Raw genomic sequence first — 19,913 nt, forward strand, 5'->3', positions numbered from 1 at the left:
CCCTGGCCAGTAATCTCCCCCTGGCATTCGTCACGGTGCGGGGTGCCACTGAGTGTAAAAGGGCGAAAGGCGGAGGTATGTCCCTCTTTGGCTAATGTATTTTAAAGATGGAGGCGCAACATGCCGGCCGTCATTCGAGCGACTCACTCGTATTTATTCTTAATGATTCTAAATGGCAGATTCTACGCTTACGAGAATACTTTGATTAGTTGTTGGAAGTAATTACACATGAATGAGCAAATATTTGTGAAAGAACAAAGGGACTTTTGCTAAGAATCAACTAAAAAAATTACACAATGTAGGTTTAAGTAAAACCAGCCTGACTTCTGTTTGCCTCTTTTTGTTCTTTAAAGTCAGAATGCTCAAACCTCTGTTAAAGGAATATCAACATTTTTCAACAAGCGTTGGATAAGAGGATTGATACCACTATATGTGTCAGTTAAATATAAAGCTACAGGAAGCAGCTGATTAGCTTTTCTCAGCATAAATACAGGAAGCAGTTAGCCTAGCTGTGTCCAAAGGTAAAAAAAAAGTTCACAGTCAGAAATGTCAACTGCAACACCCCCTGAAGTCATATTTCCCACGTTGAAAACGGGGAGAACCTCACCAACCCCGGCATTACAATCCAACATAGCTACTCCGAGCATCAACAGCAGTGAAAGCTGTATAAATATACTTATTTGTGTCCCATTAAAACAGTTATACACAGTATGTTACTGTCCATCTTCCATCATCATCTTTTGTCACTTTTGGACAGAGCCAGGCTAGCTGTTTTCTCCTGTTTACTCTCTGCCAGAAAGCGAATAAGCATATTTCCCAAAAGTTGAACTATTCCTTTAAGCGATAAACATTTTCTAGCCATTACTGTAAACGTGGCATCAAGTGAGTATGAGACATGAGTGATTGGTTACTTATTTATTGAAATTCATTCAGAACAGGAGATTTGGGGATGTTCACCATACCGCTTCAACCTCCGCTGTCCCTCTCTAAACATCCAGTGTATTATTTGAGCACGCTTCAAGGGGTCTTTAATCAGCCCGAGCGGTCCCCACAGTTAGCATTTAAAGCGAATCTTTGCATCACAAAAGGGTGGGATGTGTAAATGAGATGTGACATTTTATTTGTGCAGGGCTATGCAGCAAATAAATAAATATCAGGCCATGACAGACAGAGACTGCTGGGAAAATCTCCTCTACATTGCACTCACTGGTTAACTGTCACAGCATTAAATTGACTTTCACATTGACATGTTGCCTTCCGATTGGTTAGCAGATGTAAAAAGAGGAAACACTTGCCAAACAGTTTCCAAGAGCATGAAATTGATATTGTGAATCATATGTGACAGTGACTTTTCTGCCCTATAATTGATCTACATTAAGGCTACAAGGCTTCAGCCTGTGATTGGAAAACGGGGCATCATGAGGCTCTGTGTATCCCCGGCTGGCAGCCAGAGGAGTTTATTCTTGCACTGGAAAGATTACATCTTCAATTTTACCTGGGGTGTATAGACCTCAGTGGGCCAGCAGATATCTCTGTATAAGTGGGACCTTACTTATTGCTCTTTCAAGTGGTAGATCTATCCATTCACTCTAATTAAATTGAGGTTTTTAATCTGGTTCTTCTAATCCAGAGTCAAGTGTGTTGGGACTTGGATGATGTGATTTGAAAGGGAATACTCTTGAATCGCTGAAACACTGTTATCTCTTCTCCACTATTGAAATAAATTTGAAAATGAGGTTTGTGCTCTTAAGCACCACACACTCAGATGACCTGAGCCGGGTGCTTTGATGTGCAATGTGTTCCAAGTAAAGCAGAAGGATATAATGGGAAGCAAAAGCCGTCAATCAGCACCTGCCATCTTTTTTAAATGAAATTAAATTACAGGAGAAGGGGCTAAAACCAGATCTCAGCAGGGCTTAAAAATAACATTGCTTTCTATTGTTTATTTATTTATTCTTTGGCCAAACAAACAGCATTATCATGTTGCAAAAACCTTATCATATGTGCCAGATTGGGGAAAATTCTAAATGAAAAAATCTGGCCAACCAGAGAATTTTAGTGCCAGATCCTTCTTGGAGAATGTTAATAAATAAATAAATAAACAAATAAATAAATAGATAATTGAGTTGAATCTGTAAGTTGACGATGACCTCTTCTGGCAATCCTACTGTCCATCTGGCTGAAGGTAAGCCCTCCATCTCAAAAGCAGTAAAGCATCCATCACTGCACTATACAGCCTCTCTGCTGGGGGAATTCATGCAGTTTGGTCTTTAAGATCCAGATCAGGACAAGGCTTGATAAAGCTTGTTCTAGCTGGGTATCCAGGGGTCTTACCTATGAGTCATTTTCAGCATGATCACCCTTATCTGTGTTGAGCTGGGCTCCCCTGGCTACTCAGAGGCCTCCGTTTAACCCTGGCCCTCACATGGCTTCACCACCAAACACAAAAAACACTCGCAGCCAAAGATGCTTGTTTGTCAGGGATTAAAGGTATTTTCCCTGCCTCTGTCGCAGCATCCTCATTTGGCAACAACAGCCCTCTAATTCAGGCCATGGTGCCATCGCTCTCATCAACAAACTGTAGGCCACTTTCCAAGTTACACTGGCTCACATAAACCTGTGCAAATCATGCTGGACAAATATCAGAGCAGCCAACTGCCCCAGTGAGAAAACAAATGACAGAAATAAAAAATAAAAGTTTAATATGCAGTCTTGATGTGTGTTAAAATCATGAGAAAATGAAAATATCTGGGTTGAGATCAAAGCTATGGGAGAAATGTTGCAAGAATATGGCTGAAAAGAATGGGACAATGAATATATTTTAGGCAATTACCTCAGAGAGAAGAGTTCCATAATTTATGTCTGCCAAGATAAAAGTAATCCACAACACAGAAACTAAAGAGCTGATTTCATAATGGATATTTTATTCAAGTCCCTCAAAAAGAAAGAAGAGCCTATTAAATTTCCAATTTTAATTTATGAATAAAGAAATGATTTTGCACCTCAGTGAAATTACCAAAGGCATGCTGCAATATATTGTGCAGGATTACACATTAAACTTAAAAATACTCACATTGCTTTGTAAATGCAGTCCATGTTTTTTCATGTATTTATTTAAAAGAAAAAAAAGATCCCATTGACCCATCATCTATTTCACTGCTATGCAAGAAAGGATTGACTTTTGAAGTGGAGCTTGTGAAACAGTGAAAAAAATTCTTTTCATCAATATTTCATAGAGGGACTCAATAAGGCTTGCTATAGGTGGAAGTGTTGTCTCTAACAATATATCTAGTATATTTACATTTCTTCCTCATGGGAACATGCATGCATGTAGGGCTCCTATCCCCAAAAGGAATATCACAGTAAACTGATCATGAAGCTCTGACACCAACATCTCTCACATCTGTGTATCCCAAAGTGGAATACTCTCCTCTAGACTAATTGCCAACGTTAGCTGTACTGTGCACATCCACTGAGACATCATTCAACATGTCTTCACCACTTTATTAACATGTATGATAACAAAAAACTAATCATCATCTCAGGTTTTTTTGTTGTTGCAAAGTCAACAGGGGATCTCATCTTAGGCCTTGATTTGGATAATTGACTAACAACAATTCTGTAATCCCAATTCTGTCTATTTAGGCTAACATACATTACTGCTAAAATAGCCTAAATGGATGTCTAAACGGCAGCTCGTAAACAAACAACAGCGGGGTGGGAATGGTCTTTGCTATTGAGCAAAGCATGACACTCTGGGGGGTTGCGGATGGGATCTCTCCATAGTGACAAGATATAATCAGAGACGTCCCTGCTGAAATCTATCCAGGTTACACAATACCCACAGCAAAGGAGACTGAATTTAAAAAAAATGTGTGGCTGTTGACCTTAAATGCATGCAGCCTACTAAAACAAAAAAAGCAATTCTGGCAAAGATGTAACAAAGGCAAAACCTTTGAGAAAAGGAGGAAGTGGGTAGAAATAGAGAAAAGAAGAGGGAGGGCTAAAATATGTGTGTATTTGTCCATGTAAGGCCAAGAGGGAGAGATAAATAGGGAGATGGGGCTAAAAAGAAAGGGGGTGACAGAAGAAGTGAAGGAAGTATTGGGGTCACACTGATGGGCACTGAATTGTGTTGTGAATTGAATGAACTCATCTTTAAAAGACTACTATGTATTTCCCCTTTATTGAGAGAATAGTCATATTAACATCCTGTTCTCTTTGCGAAGCAAAGCCATATCCGATGATGATTGGGTTTGGGAAACGCTCTGATGGAAAAATGGAGCCCATTGCATCCACATCACCATCTCACACCACATTGGCATATGCGGCTCACTGCTTCCCACTTTTGGCCAAAATTGAAGAGCTTGCACAGAGGAAAATAAATAGATGGTTGAATACCAATGGCCTCTGCCACTGAACCTTTTATCAGTGGGAATCTAACAGCCGTGCCGTTTCAGAATTTCAGTTTAGCTTCCGATTACGGTATGTCCCGGCATTTTATTCCCTACATCGCTATGCTTCATAGCCTTCAAACACTTCTCGGTAACTACCTATTATCCAACAGTTCCACTCCACTGACCCTGCCAATAAAACTTTTCATATCCTTATAAATGAACTCAATTGCCGCGTTCTAAACATTTACACTGCACTAACAGATCATCTCCACACCTTGGAATTGACTAAATTCCCTTTTCCTTATGAATATATAGGAGAAGATTAGAGATATGATAGCTTTTCAGATTGCTGCACCCAGTAAAATTAGTTTAGTGAGCATTTACAGACTAAATTGGAACCATTAAATAGCGGATTGAATTGATGGCACATTCATTGTCTCTCCATCGGTATCACTGTAAAATCAATTAGCCGTCACTTTTCCATTCTCAATAAAGTATGATTGTCAGCTACGGATGAATAAAGAAGACCCTGACAGCCACTCAGACCAGAACACCATGTGAAAACAAATCTGTGTGTAAGGGCTGGCAGGGGCTGGCAAATGTGATCTGTAATTGTGCAAAAAGGCACAATTGTCTTCATCAAAAGGCCACTATGCATAGGATGGGCCATTAGTTTAAAAATGTACGACATCAAAGTGATATTGAGAACAGGACAGGCTGCAACAATTGTTTCAGTGCAACGATAAGTAAAGAATGATTATTGAATTTGTATTATTCATGCAGAAAAATTATTCTTTTTGCTGTCAGTTTGAAGGTCATGTATATAATCTTCTTAAATATAAGATAGCTTTGCAACACTGTGACAGACAAATGACAGAATGTTTTTTTTTAAGTTTTCAAGTGATTATAAATGGTCAGAATGACCATGGCAACACTATAAATATCTATAATTTTTAAATAGACAAAATATGATGTCAGCTTAGACATGCTGTGAAAACATATTATTATCATATGTCATTATAGACATAGACATGCCGTATTACAATGGAAAAACATTACACCACAGAAAATATAAAATATCGTGCCATGCTGTTTTTTTTATCATGTGATATTCCACTTTTTTTTATCAATAAATGGAATATCGTTTGTTTAACCAAACACTCAGCTGTTCAGTTTGGTTGCAAATCAAACAGCATTATGTCTGTCAATTTGCCAGAGGCACTGCTAAGTGTCCTCTGAGATCAAGACTTTCATCTAATTTTTCCTTCTAATGAAATCAAATAGGGTCTCCCAATATCCCTCATCACAATGCTTTGTGCAATATCTGCACTGAGAGCTCCAAAAGCTGAAAAGCCCCCCTTTTTTATTTTCTCTGTATAGAGTAACATATGAACATGCATATGAAAATTACCAGAGGCAGCAGCATCACATATGTTATTATGCCATAGATGGCACAATGAAACAATGCCAGTTTTCCATTAAGCCATTTTGTTGAATTGATAGAACAGCTGAAGCATTTTTTTTTCTGGATATGGCAACAACAGATTAAAACAATGTGGCCAACAGCCTGATGGACTGCAAGCCTTGTAACTTTTAAGGCCTGCCAACAATTACTAGTCACGGCTCCAAAGCACTGATGCTAATACAGTGTATCAACAGTGATTTCTTGATTTAATGCAGAGTTACCATTCCTCTTGCATTTTTGCACAACATTTGCAAGTTTCAATGAATGTTACTACATAATATTCCATCATTTAAAAAGTGGGGCAATATTTTTTAAGTTTGAGTTAAACCTTGATCACAGAAAATGTCAACAACAAGATCAAAATGTTCATTCCTGCATTTTACTGCATCGTTTTCATTCCCAATAATTACAAAATATGCCTCTTCAGTGTCCTGAAGGAAATTATTATATGCAGCTAATATGCAAGCCATGCTGAGTAGATGATAACAAAAAAAGCGTAAGTTCCATTTACAGGTATTAAATCCATTGTCAGGACCACATTGCTGTAATTTTCTAAAAAGAAATTGATGAATCCTCATCTCCCCGCTGCAATTACTGTGGTGTGCATTGTATTGGCAGAGGATCGGTTATCTCCACACAAAGTAAAGGGCTTTAAGATTCTCAGATGAAAGGTGAGATGGAAATGCGATCGGGTATTATTGCTTCATGTTATCAACACTTCAGCCTCCAGTATATGTACTGATACATTAGATGCTCATCTCAGAGGTAAATTCTTTGATTTCATGAATACAAATGGTTGTTCACAATAGGCAGGGTAAGAATTCAATCTATATCAATCTGATTCAGCGACTATTCCAGGCCCTTAAAAGAGAATGAAGGGATCCAGCGCCAGCCTTCAGATATGAGCTCAGTGTTTGGTTAGTGCAAAGAGGGAAGGTATAATAAACCGCCAATAGCTGCTGAGCTCTCAGGTATGGTGTGAGATTGACAATGTTTAAGGAGGCAGGCCGAGCAGCGTCAGGGTCAGAGGATGTCCCAGGTAGCAGATCAACCTCAGACAAACCGAGGAGCTCTTTAATGTTCAGGAACTAGTGGAAGGTGAGAAAAGCTTAGATGGGGCTTTCTCATGAACCTGGCTGACCTGGGGGAGAGGCTGTAGGGGAGGCCTGGGGCTTCAGTGGAAAAATAGACAGCTGATGTTTGGTAGCAGGTGGGGTGCTGCTCTGTCCACAGGTGCTGCACAGATGCCTCCGAAGCAGAGCAAGCACCAGTTATCCAGGGACACTGGGACCTGCTGGAGTCTCCTGATTCAGTCTCACCCACAGCCCTCACATCTGCTCAGCCATTCTCTAGCAGTAATTACACATGGCACCGGGTGGGCACATGATGGATGCTGGGAAACAAGGACAGAAATCTGACATGATTTTGTCTTTAAGGTTCAATGGCAACAAATTATGTAAGATTCTTTTTTTATTTATCTTCATCATAATTTAAATGATGTTTTGAATCAAGAAGTGAGGTCAGGCCAAGCTGTTGTTTTCCAAGGAGATTTTTCAAGATGTTCGGTATTTCAAAGCCATAATGGAGAATAAATGAAATGTATGAGGAAATGCTGTCCAATTGGTGTCATAATTGCTATTTGGAGAATTCATAATTAAAGAGTGTAACCATCAGATAAAGGAGTGCAGATAAAAGGGAGTTGGGCTGGTAATGGAAATCTGTTTGGAGAGAAATAGTTTCTAATAAGTAATTTTGCCTAATAAACTATAACCGATTTAATCTCCACCTTATCAGGCCAAGATTTCACCACTTTCCTTTTTAATTGGCTATTTTGTAATCCCGCTTCCCAACAGAGCGGATGGTCCGTCTCCCTCTCCTGAGAGTTAGCATGAAATCAGTTTAAAACACTGTGTCAATCTCATTCTGAAGTGGCCATCTGGCCAGTGTACAGAAGCTGGGGATGGCACGCTGAACCATGGGGTCTCTGTGAGGCAATCATCAGCAGATTTACACAATGTGTTAATGCAAATTTAATAGAGACTTCCTATCGGCCACTTCAATCTTCCATGTGTTCTCAGTGTCACCCTGACCAAAACCTATACCACACCAGGAAATCATGCCCATTGCTTACAGACAACACATTCAGCTGCTGCAGCTCCATGTATTTTTTTTTTAAACATTTACATATCATTTTCAGCAGTAACTGTAAACATCATTTCAAGTAAACATATGGTAAAACACTGTAAAGATGTGTATTCAGTTGCTCACTTACACAACTGCAAAGCATTGGTAATGTACTTTTAGGTCTTTTAATTAGCTACTGTACATCTGATCTTTTTTTTTTTTTGGAAATATATTTTACCCCAATTTCAGAATTGTAATATGACAGTTCCTGCTGAAAAAAATGGTTGCCCCATTTCAGGTTTTTGAAAAGCAGTGCTTCGATGGATTAAAGAAGTCTAAATTGTTGATGTAAGTGCCAACATAACTGATCCTTCAACATGGATTTTACATGGATTTTAATGCTGTAAAATGGATTTTGGCTTATGACTCAACCAGTTTCCATCCACAGGACAAACATACTGAAGTGAAATGTGGGTAATAGTGGTATATATAGATTATACTTTATTCATTGCTGATATTAAACTCACAGTATGCACTAGCACAGCTCCAAGAGTCTTGCGTAAGTGCAGACGTGTACATCAGAAGTAGATTGCTGATTTTACTGCAACTGTTGGGCCCAAGACACCAAACAATAGAACCAATATTTAACACCTCTTCACTACTCTAGCAACTGCCATCAATGGTTTTTTTTTGTCAGTATAGTCTCGTTCAATTAAAAAAAATCTGCCTTTTAATGAATTGCATTTTATAGGTTGTGGTTAATAATTGCATCCAAAACCCAGTGCGAGAATTACTCTAGAACTCTGCTGTGTAACGTCTAGATTGGTTTACAAAAGTATGTCTATTCCCTCTATTCATTAAAGTGTAATATATCATGCAGGACCATAGCTAGAAATCCAGGGATCCTTGAAAGGATATTGCTCTGGGCCCTGCTTAATTAATTCATACACCCTGCTAAGATTTTTATGGTCCTTCTCCAGCTGTGGGCCCCTAATATTATCCCCACCTTTCACTCTACTCTATTTGCACTGGCTTTTTCCCAGATACAATCTTTAGTTCCAATTAGGGAAATATTGAGGATTTTGAATGTATGCATAATAAAAACAATGAAAACTAAATGGAAATGCCAGAACTTATTGTGTTTAAAAATGGCAGCAACAAAAAACGCCTAATATTGCTAACGTGTTTTCACACTTGGCTTACCATAGGTGGACATGTTAGCTTATCAATTCATCTTGCATAGTACAGTATGTGCTTCTGTTTCTCTGTAACATTCACCAGAAAAAAAAAAACTGATATTCTCATATTGGGTCTATGATCTATCATGTTCATCAGACAATTTGCATAACTGTACTTGACAAAAAAACATTTCACTGGGCTGGATTTTTGGAAATTTAGGATTGTTTAACATTTGGATGGAAACATACCAATATCAGTGATGGAAAGTGCATTCCAGCATGGTGAACTTGAACATCTCTTGGACAGGAAAAACATAACTGCCGTACCGCCTGAGGGCGGCTCAATGAATGGGGCACAGTTTTATTGTTGCAGTGTTTTTTTCCCAAAGCTATTATATGTAGTCTGATCATCAGAAAATTATCCTGACTGCTCTCTCAGTGACCTTTTTGCATTTTTTCTTTTTGCACATCAGTGTGACACAACCATGTAGAAAATCCTCTCTTGTTTCATGAAATTGCAGAAATTATGGATTTGGTTCCTTGAAGTGTCCTCAGACATAGTACTGTAGCATTGGCACATTTGAAAGCTGAATTTTAACCACGTTGCCTATGCTGTAGTCATATTTACACTAATAGTCAGTAAATATGGAGAGAAACTGGTACCACAATCTTGCCTGAGTAGTTGTGCTATTTTTTTCCACATAGTAACCAGTAGTAAAGAGTAGTAAAGACTAGTTTTCTTGGCACATCCTTTTTACATGGAGAACTAATGTGGAATGTTGGAATCCTGGCATTGAATAGCAGCTTAAAGGAGAGGTTCACAAAAATTCAACTCTGTCATAGTCAGGTGCCCATGTGAACATTGAAACATGTTTTGCTTGATCTACTAATTTCTCCTGTTCATACTAGCCATTAAAAGAGCCCTTCTCAATGTGATTTCAATGTAAGTGATGGGGGACAAAATCCACAGTCCTCGTTTTGTGCAATAATGCATTCCAAAGTTTATCAGAACCTTTATGAGGTTTCAGCAACAAGTCCTCTAAACCATATACAATATAGGTCTTTTATTCCTGCCCACTAATACGAACCGTAGGAGTGTTTCATAAATTTGCGCCCCTAGTGGTGGCAGGAAATACGATCCATAGCGTTTTCCGTCCTCATATCTAAACCAGAGAGTAACGATTGCGGTTTTAAACACATCGTTAACATTGTGAAACAGTCCCTGTTAGGTTACGCTTAAGCACCAAAACTACTTAGTTAAGTTTAGGAAAAGATTGTGGTTTAGGTTAAAATCAGTACATCTAATATGTTACTTAACTTCAATTTACGCACGTGATGCAGAACTTGACGTAGTTCCGTTTGTTCTGTTTGTTCCGTAAAGTTAAAAAAAACTTGCTGTCTACTTTTATTTTTAAATGGGATTAAAGCAACACTAAAGCACTTTTCCTGCTTCGGTCCCCCTACAGGTTGGAAGCGGAATTGTCCATTACTTTACATTATGCAAGTTTGCCAGATCGGGTAGCGGATCTGTACTTCGAATGAGACATAATGACATTACAACAGCGGTAATGGACAATTCCACTTCCAACCTGTAGGGGGACCGAAGCAGGAAAAGTGCTTTAGTGTTGCTTTAAAAAACCTGGTCTCCTGGGCGAAATTCCTGTGTTTGTTTGACCCATCAACCACCCCAACCTGCCTCTGAGTTTGCCGCTGTTATACTTCATCAAATTACTTCCTGCTTTGCTCCCGTCATAATTCCTACGGCCGCTAGAGTGTGCCGCCACAATAAACATAAATATGGGTCCTAATTGCTGCTTGAACAAACGACTTATGGGGCATTTTTTGGGAGTTAGAATATTGAGATAGTAAGAACACAATCGACTTGACTACAGGTCAAGTGAAGCTTGGTTCGTTTTGTGGAAGCTCCTAAATGGGAGCGTGAGATCTGTCACAGAAACAATTGTTTTCTTTCTTTTTTTCCTTGTAGCCCAAATGCATTCCTCTTCCCATTAACGCTTTCATAGGAGACGCTTCTACTTCTGTTCACAATACTTTAATCTTTTTGTCTAATGTCTTTCAATTTCATTTAATAATTAATCCACCATCATTTCTGTATTTGCTCATTCAAATGTTCTTATGAGTCATGAAATGTTGAGGAAAGTGGAGTTGAAGTGCGAGATATAGTGTTGCTCCTTAGTGAAAGGACATTTTGTGCTTCTGTTCACAGACAGTAAATAGACATTAGAGACATTGTCTTGCTCTCTTTATTATTTGCCTTGCCCCTGTCAGGCCCTTTGTTGTTTCATAATGCAGCTCTACAATGCCACTACACCAATCACATATGCATCAATAGTCTCCAGTGGGAGTATTGTTATGTAAATGCATATTAATGAACTTCCCTGTGAAGTGCACTGCCACTGGTGTTGGAGATGGAGCAAAGGACAGTATGCCCTTTTCTTTAAATGCTGCATGTGGATGGAGTAAAACATACAAACTGAGTAGATATATTTTACAACAGACAGTTAAGGAAATGGACAACATATTTAACACTGACACAGATGCTCCAAGACATATTACAGTCCTGCTCACCTTTGACTGATACTGAGTAACATTTCCAAACTTTCGAGAAACAATTTAATACACCGGTTAAACTCAAAATGTTTATTATAATCAGTTGAAATATTGAATGCACTCAATTGTTATGTTTCGACACTCCATTCCTTCATTCTTCATTCCATTGTGTTTATACCTGCTGGACCTCTTAGCTTTTAGGCACTGCCAAATCGTTTTGGTCATGCTAAATTCTAAAGTAATTAAAACAGTCAGACACACAGAATGTTTTTTAACTAAATGACATTGTCATATCTGAATAATACAGGGGATGGAATTTGTATGAACGGCTAAGAACAGGTAAATAAAACCTTTGATTTCATTTCAGCTTGAGTGTTTTTTAACAAAAGAGACATGGCTAAAGAAAGAAAATGGATATCAAAATGGAAATTTCCCAGACTGTTTAATTGGATGGCCACTTTTACTTAACTTATCTTTGCAGCCCAACTCATTCACTGGAAGTGAGCATTTCCAATTAGAGAAAATAACCATTTCTTCTTGCTTCAAAAGCATGTCTTTTACTGTTGTGTTTAGTTATGATGGCATTAACCAGTGTAAACAAATACATAAGACACTCAGCAATGTCCTCTCTTAACCCTGCTCGTGTCTGTCAAATGTGCTTGTGAACACACTTTCCCAGGTTTATAAGACACATATGTCATTCAGAATCACACTTACAAAAATATTTTCAATAACATAAAACATGCACTTATTTATAGCTCAGAGAAATGATTCTGGCACAAACAGCCACCCTGGAGACCATCTCTTACTACGTCAATATGACATGAATCATGATGAACAACATTTTAAATGGCATACTCTTGCAATGTTAACAATATTGCAAGCTGAGTTAAGACCAAACGTTTTCATCCTGTATAGACTCAGAATAATGGAAAATGCTCCTACGTTATTGCCCATTTTTTCCTGCAAGCTATAGAAACTGACATTAATCCCAACTGTCTGTAAAATTGAAGCAATAAAAACCACAAGCAGTGGCATCACATTTTGCCATGGCAATGCTCCTCAAAAATATAGATCCACAGACAAACAGTGATGTAGTTGATTGTTTCAGTAAAGATTTCTGGACTCTCAGCATTCCCTTTGTTGTACATGAGAGAGACATTACACCAATGGTGGAATATGACCTCATTTGCTGCAAAGAGGAAATTTAATTAACAGAGCAAACAGCGTCTGCCAATATGCCTCCTTAGAGACTGCAGAGGATAAGAAATACCTTTCACAAATACCTGCAATACTGTCTTAAGACTGGACCAACAGTTGGGACACATGACACTAACCCTCAGTGAGGCTTTTCATTTAGAGCTTTAAAACCCCATTAATCGAGATTAAAGTAAAGGTACACTGTACTGTACATACCATAACCAATGCACAAAAGCTTATAAGATCATGAAAGCTGCAGTGATCGAGTTTGGACAACAAGAGCCAACAGTGTCCTTCTGTGCTTCAGCAGCAGAGTAAAAACTCTAATAACGTTACTAATGTTATCAGCTTTTTTTGTCTTAACTTGTAAAACTGCTCACTTTACTTCATCACTGTTCTTCTTTGCTGCTCTTGTTTTGCCAAAATGAACTGAAAAGTCTCAGAGGAGCTAAGTGTGTATTTTTTAATCCAATATAATTATATCTCGTAGCCAAACTTACTTTAATACACATAGTAATGATAGGTTTATTTACACTTTACACTGGTACTGAAGGAGATACACTGCATACACATGTATATGCATATACAGTACAGTACAGGCAGGGGAATGAACAGATTATATCATTTGAGAACAGGTAAATGAAAAAGTTTTCAGCTTGAGTGTTTCTTAAAGATGCAATCACCACAAAAACCAGTGAGAAGAGTGCAGAGAAAAACACAAATATAGGAATCTCTCATGTGAAATAACCAAGCGTTCAAATTTTTGCAGAAAATATTTTGTTCATGTAGGATCTCATCACTCATAAGAAGCTAATTAAGAAAATAAGGGCCTTTAATAAAGTGGTGCAACAATTAAATCCAAGTTATTGTTTTCTGATGCTGTTAACTACTTGTTTACATCAGTTATATTTTGTAAATATGGCACAATAGCTCTATATTAGTTGAATTATGATCAAATCATGAACACACAAAATGCTCATGTTTCGTCATCATAACACAAAACTTCCATTATAAATTTGTCTCAAATGTATATGGCCAAATAACCCCAGTAATATATTTCTGAAATAGACTTTTTTTTCTGTCTGGCTAAGTGGATGACCACGTTTACGTATAATTTGCCTCAGGCACATTCAAGTAAAGTTAACATATACAGTACAGTCAGGTGTGTGTACATATATATACTCTATGGAACAAGGATGTTTGATGTCATTAATGCATCACCTGTGAGCTTTGCTAATGACTATCAAGACAGCTCGTGCCTTTACAATGTGTGAACAATTTCTCAACTTGTGTGAAAACAACAACTTCACATGACAAAGAGTGACAGTGGTGGTGCTCATGTAGCTCATTCATGGTTATCATTGTTATTACTCTTTGTGCTCTGCCTGAGACTTAAAATACTTCCAGAGAGCTCCACTGAATCGCTGGTACTCTGATGATTCAGTGGACTGATTTGTTTGCCCTGGGAAATTGTTATTTGCTATCAAGAACGAGTAAAATACGCAAAGAGTTTTGGCTGCATGGACTGGAAGCACATCATCTCTTGTCAGAAGGAGTAAAGAACAATACATAGCCACACTAAATGTCACTGTATCTAGTTTTTTTTCTTCTAATTCTTAATCGTAAAAGCAACAGCACAATTGGTTTCTGTGATATTAAATTCATAGCTAAAGTGAGCAGCATCAAAACTTCAGTAAACAATTTTAAGCCTAATTTGGTATGAGACATGACTGGCCCAGTGGCAGTGTGCAACTCCAATTATGATAAGGATTAAGCACATGCAATCAAAAGATAGAACAAGATAATGTGCAAAGATACATTTGGCAAGCAAGCAATTAATTGGAGAAGCATGACACCCTGCCTGCAAAAGATGAGGCAGAAGATGAGGTTTCAACACTTCAATATTATTAATGGCAATGACAACTGATTTTTTTTCCTGTTCCTGTGAATTGGCCGCAGTCATCACAGGAAAGGCTGTCTGTATGATTTCGAGGAGCCAGACGGAACTGTCAGGGAGTCCACTGCGTTTGGTAGCCACTGTCTGTAACTGCTGTCTGTGCCTAGTGAACCCAGGAGGCTGAAGATGCCCGAGTTCACAAGTTGATTAATGAGTGTGCTGCCACCAGTTGTCAAAATCTGACACTGATTATGAAGCTTCAAGCTTTTTTTATGAGGCAAAAAATGAAATACTATATCCTTTGATGAATCAATTTATCGCGAAAATAATTATGATTCACACAGACTGTGGTTGTGAACACACATTTAATGTAATATGTACTGCGTCGACTCAAAAGCAAATAGATCAGGAGGTTTTGCAGAATTAGCTGAATGTGAACAGATCAAACTCTGATCTTGACAGGCTGATGGGGCTCCCTGAGAAAATACAATACAATGACAAATCGGCTGTAGTACTCACATTGCAGGAGAAATGATTTCAGAGTGGTAGTAGTGGTGATAACATATGTTGAATCTGTTTAGCTGCTGACTGTCCAACTGTTATGAGAGATGATGAGATTAATTAGGAGTGGGATGGCTACTGAGGGAGAGATGAAGCTGTCATTATACAGTAGGTGTTGAGTAATGATGACTGCCTTGTCTTTATCCTCGGTGAGACCGTCTCCGCCACGCTTTTAACTCTGACCCAATTAATACCCCAGGTAAACAGGCTCTTGCCGCGGTCACATGCTTATTACTCCAGAGATTACCAGTGAAATGAAGCTGTACATTTTATCTGTGCATCATGGTTGGAAAGTCAACTTGACAGAACATGGGGCACTTGATAAACAGTCTATCTAGGACACACACTGTATAGCAGGTCTCTCAGGGGGGGTAGACAAAACCCAAGACATTACAGAGAAACCCAAAGCAAATTATCTTGACATGGATGAAACAATAGCAAATTGGACAAATGATATAATTTGAGTCATATAGGCCCCAGCAGAGTCTGGTTGTTTCTTGCACTCTAAGGGATTTGGAAACAAGAATAGTGTTTGATGGTAAAGGTCAGGAAACAAAGGTGGCTCTCTCCATGTTTTCCATAGTAGGAAAACAAGGCGTCCCTGTGAAACACTCCCAATACCAAATGTATTTATTATTTTCTTGTTTTCTTGCCCTGGTTTGTAATGTGCCTCATATGAGAGGGATACTGCTTTCATTATTCAGGAGTGTTTCCTTGGGTCTTCGCTCAAAATACAAAGAGAATTGAGGGATTGTTGAAGATGCCAACCAGGAGTCAAGGCTGTCTCTTTTTCTACACCCATCATTTTTGTATATTTTTAACACCAAGCACTGGTCCTCACCAATGCTGCCAATTGATATATTTACTGTCTTGCAGCTTCAAGAAATACATTTTAAAAAAAAATCAATTCACAGAACACCTTCTGATTCCAAACACGTTACATCTTCACTTGTTCAGCTAATTAGACTTGATTAAACATGAGGGAATGGAGTGATGTAAATGTGACTTTCCACTTAAAAATCAATTACGTTTTTTTTTTAGTCAGAGGAGCAAAAGAGTTAAATAAGTTCAGAGGGACAAGGGTCTCTATGGGATTTTAAATTCCTCAACTGGTATATGGATGTCTCCTTGGTAAGGAGGTGGTAGGTTGGGGGAAATCTTAGTCTAGACTGAGTGTGCACTTTTCAGCAGGAGGGAGCCACAGTGAGTCATTAATCACCCACCACTGACACTGAAAGCCTTCTGCCCCTCATAAGGGCAAAATAACCTCTAACAATGAGAGGAACTAAGTGGCCAGAGACAATGGGATATTGCATGGTAGTTGCATGTTCCTCTCATAAGCAACCCAGCCAGCCTCAGATGATGGAGCAGCCATTCGATGACGCTCCCTGACTGTATACAGCAGCAGGGAGGGACATTACATGGTCCTCCTCAGTGAAGCGACCTACAGATTCAAAGTGCAGAGTGGAACGTGTGTCATTTCTCACAATGAAACTGACCCTCTGTAGCATCATTACATGCACATTTGGGGCTGAAAAACTCAAAACGAGCAACAGGAAAACGGCTGAGTTTAATGGCACGAAAAGCGTTACAATATTAAACTTCAGCTAGTCAGGAGGCAGCATTCAACCTTTGCAAACATTCTTGTTTTTTACTTTTGATCTATTGCCACACGCACAGATAACATGGACAGTGGTGGATGGAAGTACTCCGGTCATTTAAGTAAACGTAGCAATTCCACACTTAGAAAATATTCAGTAACAAGTTAAGGTCCTGCATTCAAAAATGTACTTAAAACAGCTATAATTTATGCATTTATAATAACAATGTATCAAATGACAATGTAATGCTCGCAGCACCAGCACCATACAACAGACAGAAACAGAGTGACTAGCTGTTGAACATCATGGAGTATTTAAAAGCAGCTATGGCGCTGCTGTTCTCATTAACCACTCGTACATAGTAAAATAGTAAATGCGCTGTAATTTGTATGTATTTCACATATTTATTACTGTATAAACCACATTGACTGGCACTGTATAAGACCGTGAAGATCCACGTAGGGAGGTGGTCAGGGTGGATGGGTGTCCTCTAAAACACAGGGCTTTCAAGCGGGGGAGCAGCAGAGTTTGTGTCCCGAAAGAAGTTAAGGGGAAAACACACAAGACTATTACCCAGGAAACAGTCACCTTATGTTGGCTAAACTTAACTGCAACGGCCGCTGAAACGACAGGGACCTCACGGTGCCCTGTACCTGGCTCACAGTCACCTTTTCTCGGCTCAATTTAACTGTAAAGACCACTGAACTTAACTGTCACATGAACAGCCGGCGGTCGCCATTAATTGGTGCTGGTGCAACAAGCTAATTTTAACAATTTATCAACTATTTGAATCGATATTTAAGGATCTCTTCATATGTTTTGTATGTGAAATCTTAATATGTACAGTAGCTAACTATAGCTAGCAGATCAATGTAGTACAACAATTTTAACAAAAAGAGTGTGTTGATCTTCTCATCAACTCTCTGCCAGAAAGCAAACAAGGGTATTTCCCAAAATGTTTAACTGTTCCTTTAAGGACAGCACTCTGAGAAATGTACAGTATTTTGTCCCATTCTACCATTGACGATGGATAACACTAAATTTTTCATTTATTACACTGCCAGGAACATCATATAGTCAGAGATTATGAGACCCTATCAAAGCTTTTCATTCTTGTCTGACAACAGAGGTGAATGATATTGAATTTCAACACTCTGATATTCATCATTTCCCTCACCATTTAAGTCTGTATTAGTAAGCGCACACAGCTGTCATCAGAAAACAAAAGAGCTGAGTTTGTTCTGCTCCCTAAATTGTGTTGTCAGTATCATCATACTGCACCTCTTCAGTGAAAATAAACTGTGGGAGTACAGATTTGAGTGAGACACCAGGATGATTTTCATGGAACATGTTGTAGTACAGCGAAACAGAGAAAAGCTTATTTGATTATAAATCCTCAAACACACAGTTGTATGTATCCACAAGTCAATTCATTCTGTGCCAGCTGGAAAACGGTAACTCATTTAAATATTTGGTCATGTTTAGTGTTTCCTAGATGTAATAGGAGCGACTTGTGAATTCTTAAATTAAGAGATGTTCTTCTTCAATTGACTGTATTAGTCTTGTATTTTAAGCTTACAGTAATTTGGCACCGACGGCCTGACTGATTACGACAGAAAACCCTGAGAAATGGGACCCTCAGCTGTAACACATATTTGCATCCCAGATCTCATGAAGGCCTGAAGCTGATTGATTAATAGAGACAGAGCATGCCAAGCCATATCAGGGACCCTGCACAGGTTAAGTGGTGCTAAGATTGTTTTATATAGTCTATGATTAGAGGATAAGGAAGGAGAGTTTGATCTTCCAGACTTGCTGACCCCCTAATCACCGGGGGTCTTTCGATCCAACCTGCCCCAACAACTTCAATCAGACACACTCTTGTGAGTTTGAAACTGGCAGCCGGAAAAAGGAAACACTAACCGTGGAAGGGGATTTGCATTTTTAGATCAGATAATCATAGGAATACATTACAAGATCTGCATTATGTTATTTACATTAAAAGTTGTTAGCTAATAAGACCACTGGTTTTTAGGGCTGGTTTTCAAGAGTTTGCAAAGAAAATGTCCATGAATATTCATCAGGCATGTGTGGTGTTTAGGACTCAGACCTCTTGTCATATGATTGCCTCAGAACTTTTAAAGTCATTACAATTACTTAAAAATGGTGAATTGGTGAACAACTCAGCTATCTGAACAAATTTGAATGCACTTTTACATTTGTCCTTGACACATTCTTAAAACATAAGCATTTAGTCTTTTAGTAAAGTCACTTGCTACCTTTATTTTAGCCCCATTTTTATATAAAAAATCATACTTTCTAATACAAATCCCTGTAGCAATGGCATAAGACATAACACTTGCTTCTAAGTCCTCAGCAATCACTCTTCAAGGAGTAATTCTGTGCTGACTGTTCATATTTTCAGTTGCATTTGCACTTAAGCGTCAGTGAAATACTCTGAATCCCAGAGATGAATACACACTTAGTGAGCAACTAAGTGATTTTTAAACCTGAAAATGCTATATGAAAGTGAAATAGCGTTTTCAACTAAGAATTTTGGTAAAAACGTATTTCTATGGGACAGTTGATCAGGAAATACAAAGGTTTTAAGGTTTTTCTGTAATTTGCCCAGTGCAAAAACTCTCCGGAGTGCAACATAATTATCGACATCATCAAAAGCAATTATGGATGCATAAATTGAATGCATGTCTACATCCCCATTGTCCCGTATATATTTGTCGCCTGCACAGATAACACAGCATTAACATTACAATGGAGGGGGAATAATGGAGTTGCCCAGCTGGGGTTAAAGGGACATGACAATAAGTTTGACAAGCCTCAGTCAGATGCTGGGCACAGAAAAAAAAGAGAACAACTTTTCATCCCTTTTAAATGTGGGCGTGTAGAGTCAAATGAATC

Source organism: Perca fluviatilis, chromosome 15 (assembly GCF_010015445.1).
Source record: "Perca fluviatilis chromosome 15, GENO_Pfluv_1.0, whole genome shotgun sequence".
Lineage (NCBI taxonomy): Eukaryota > Metazoa > Chordata > Actinopteri > Perciformes > Percidae > Perca > Perca fluviatilis.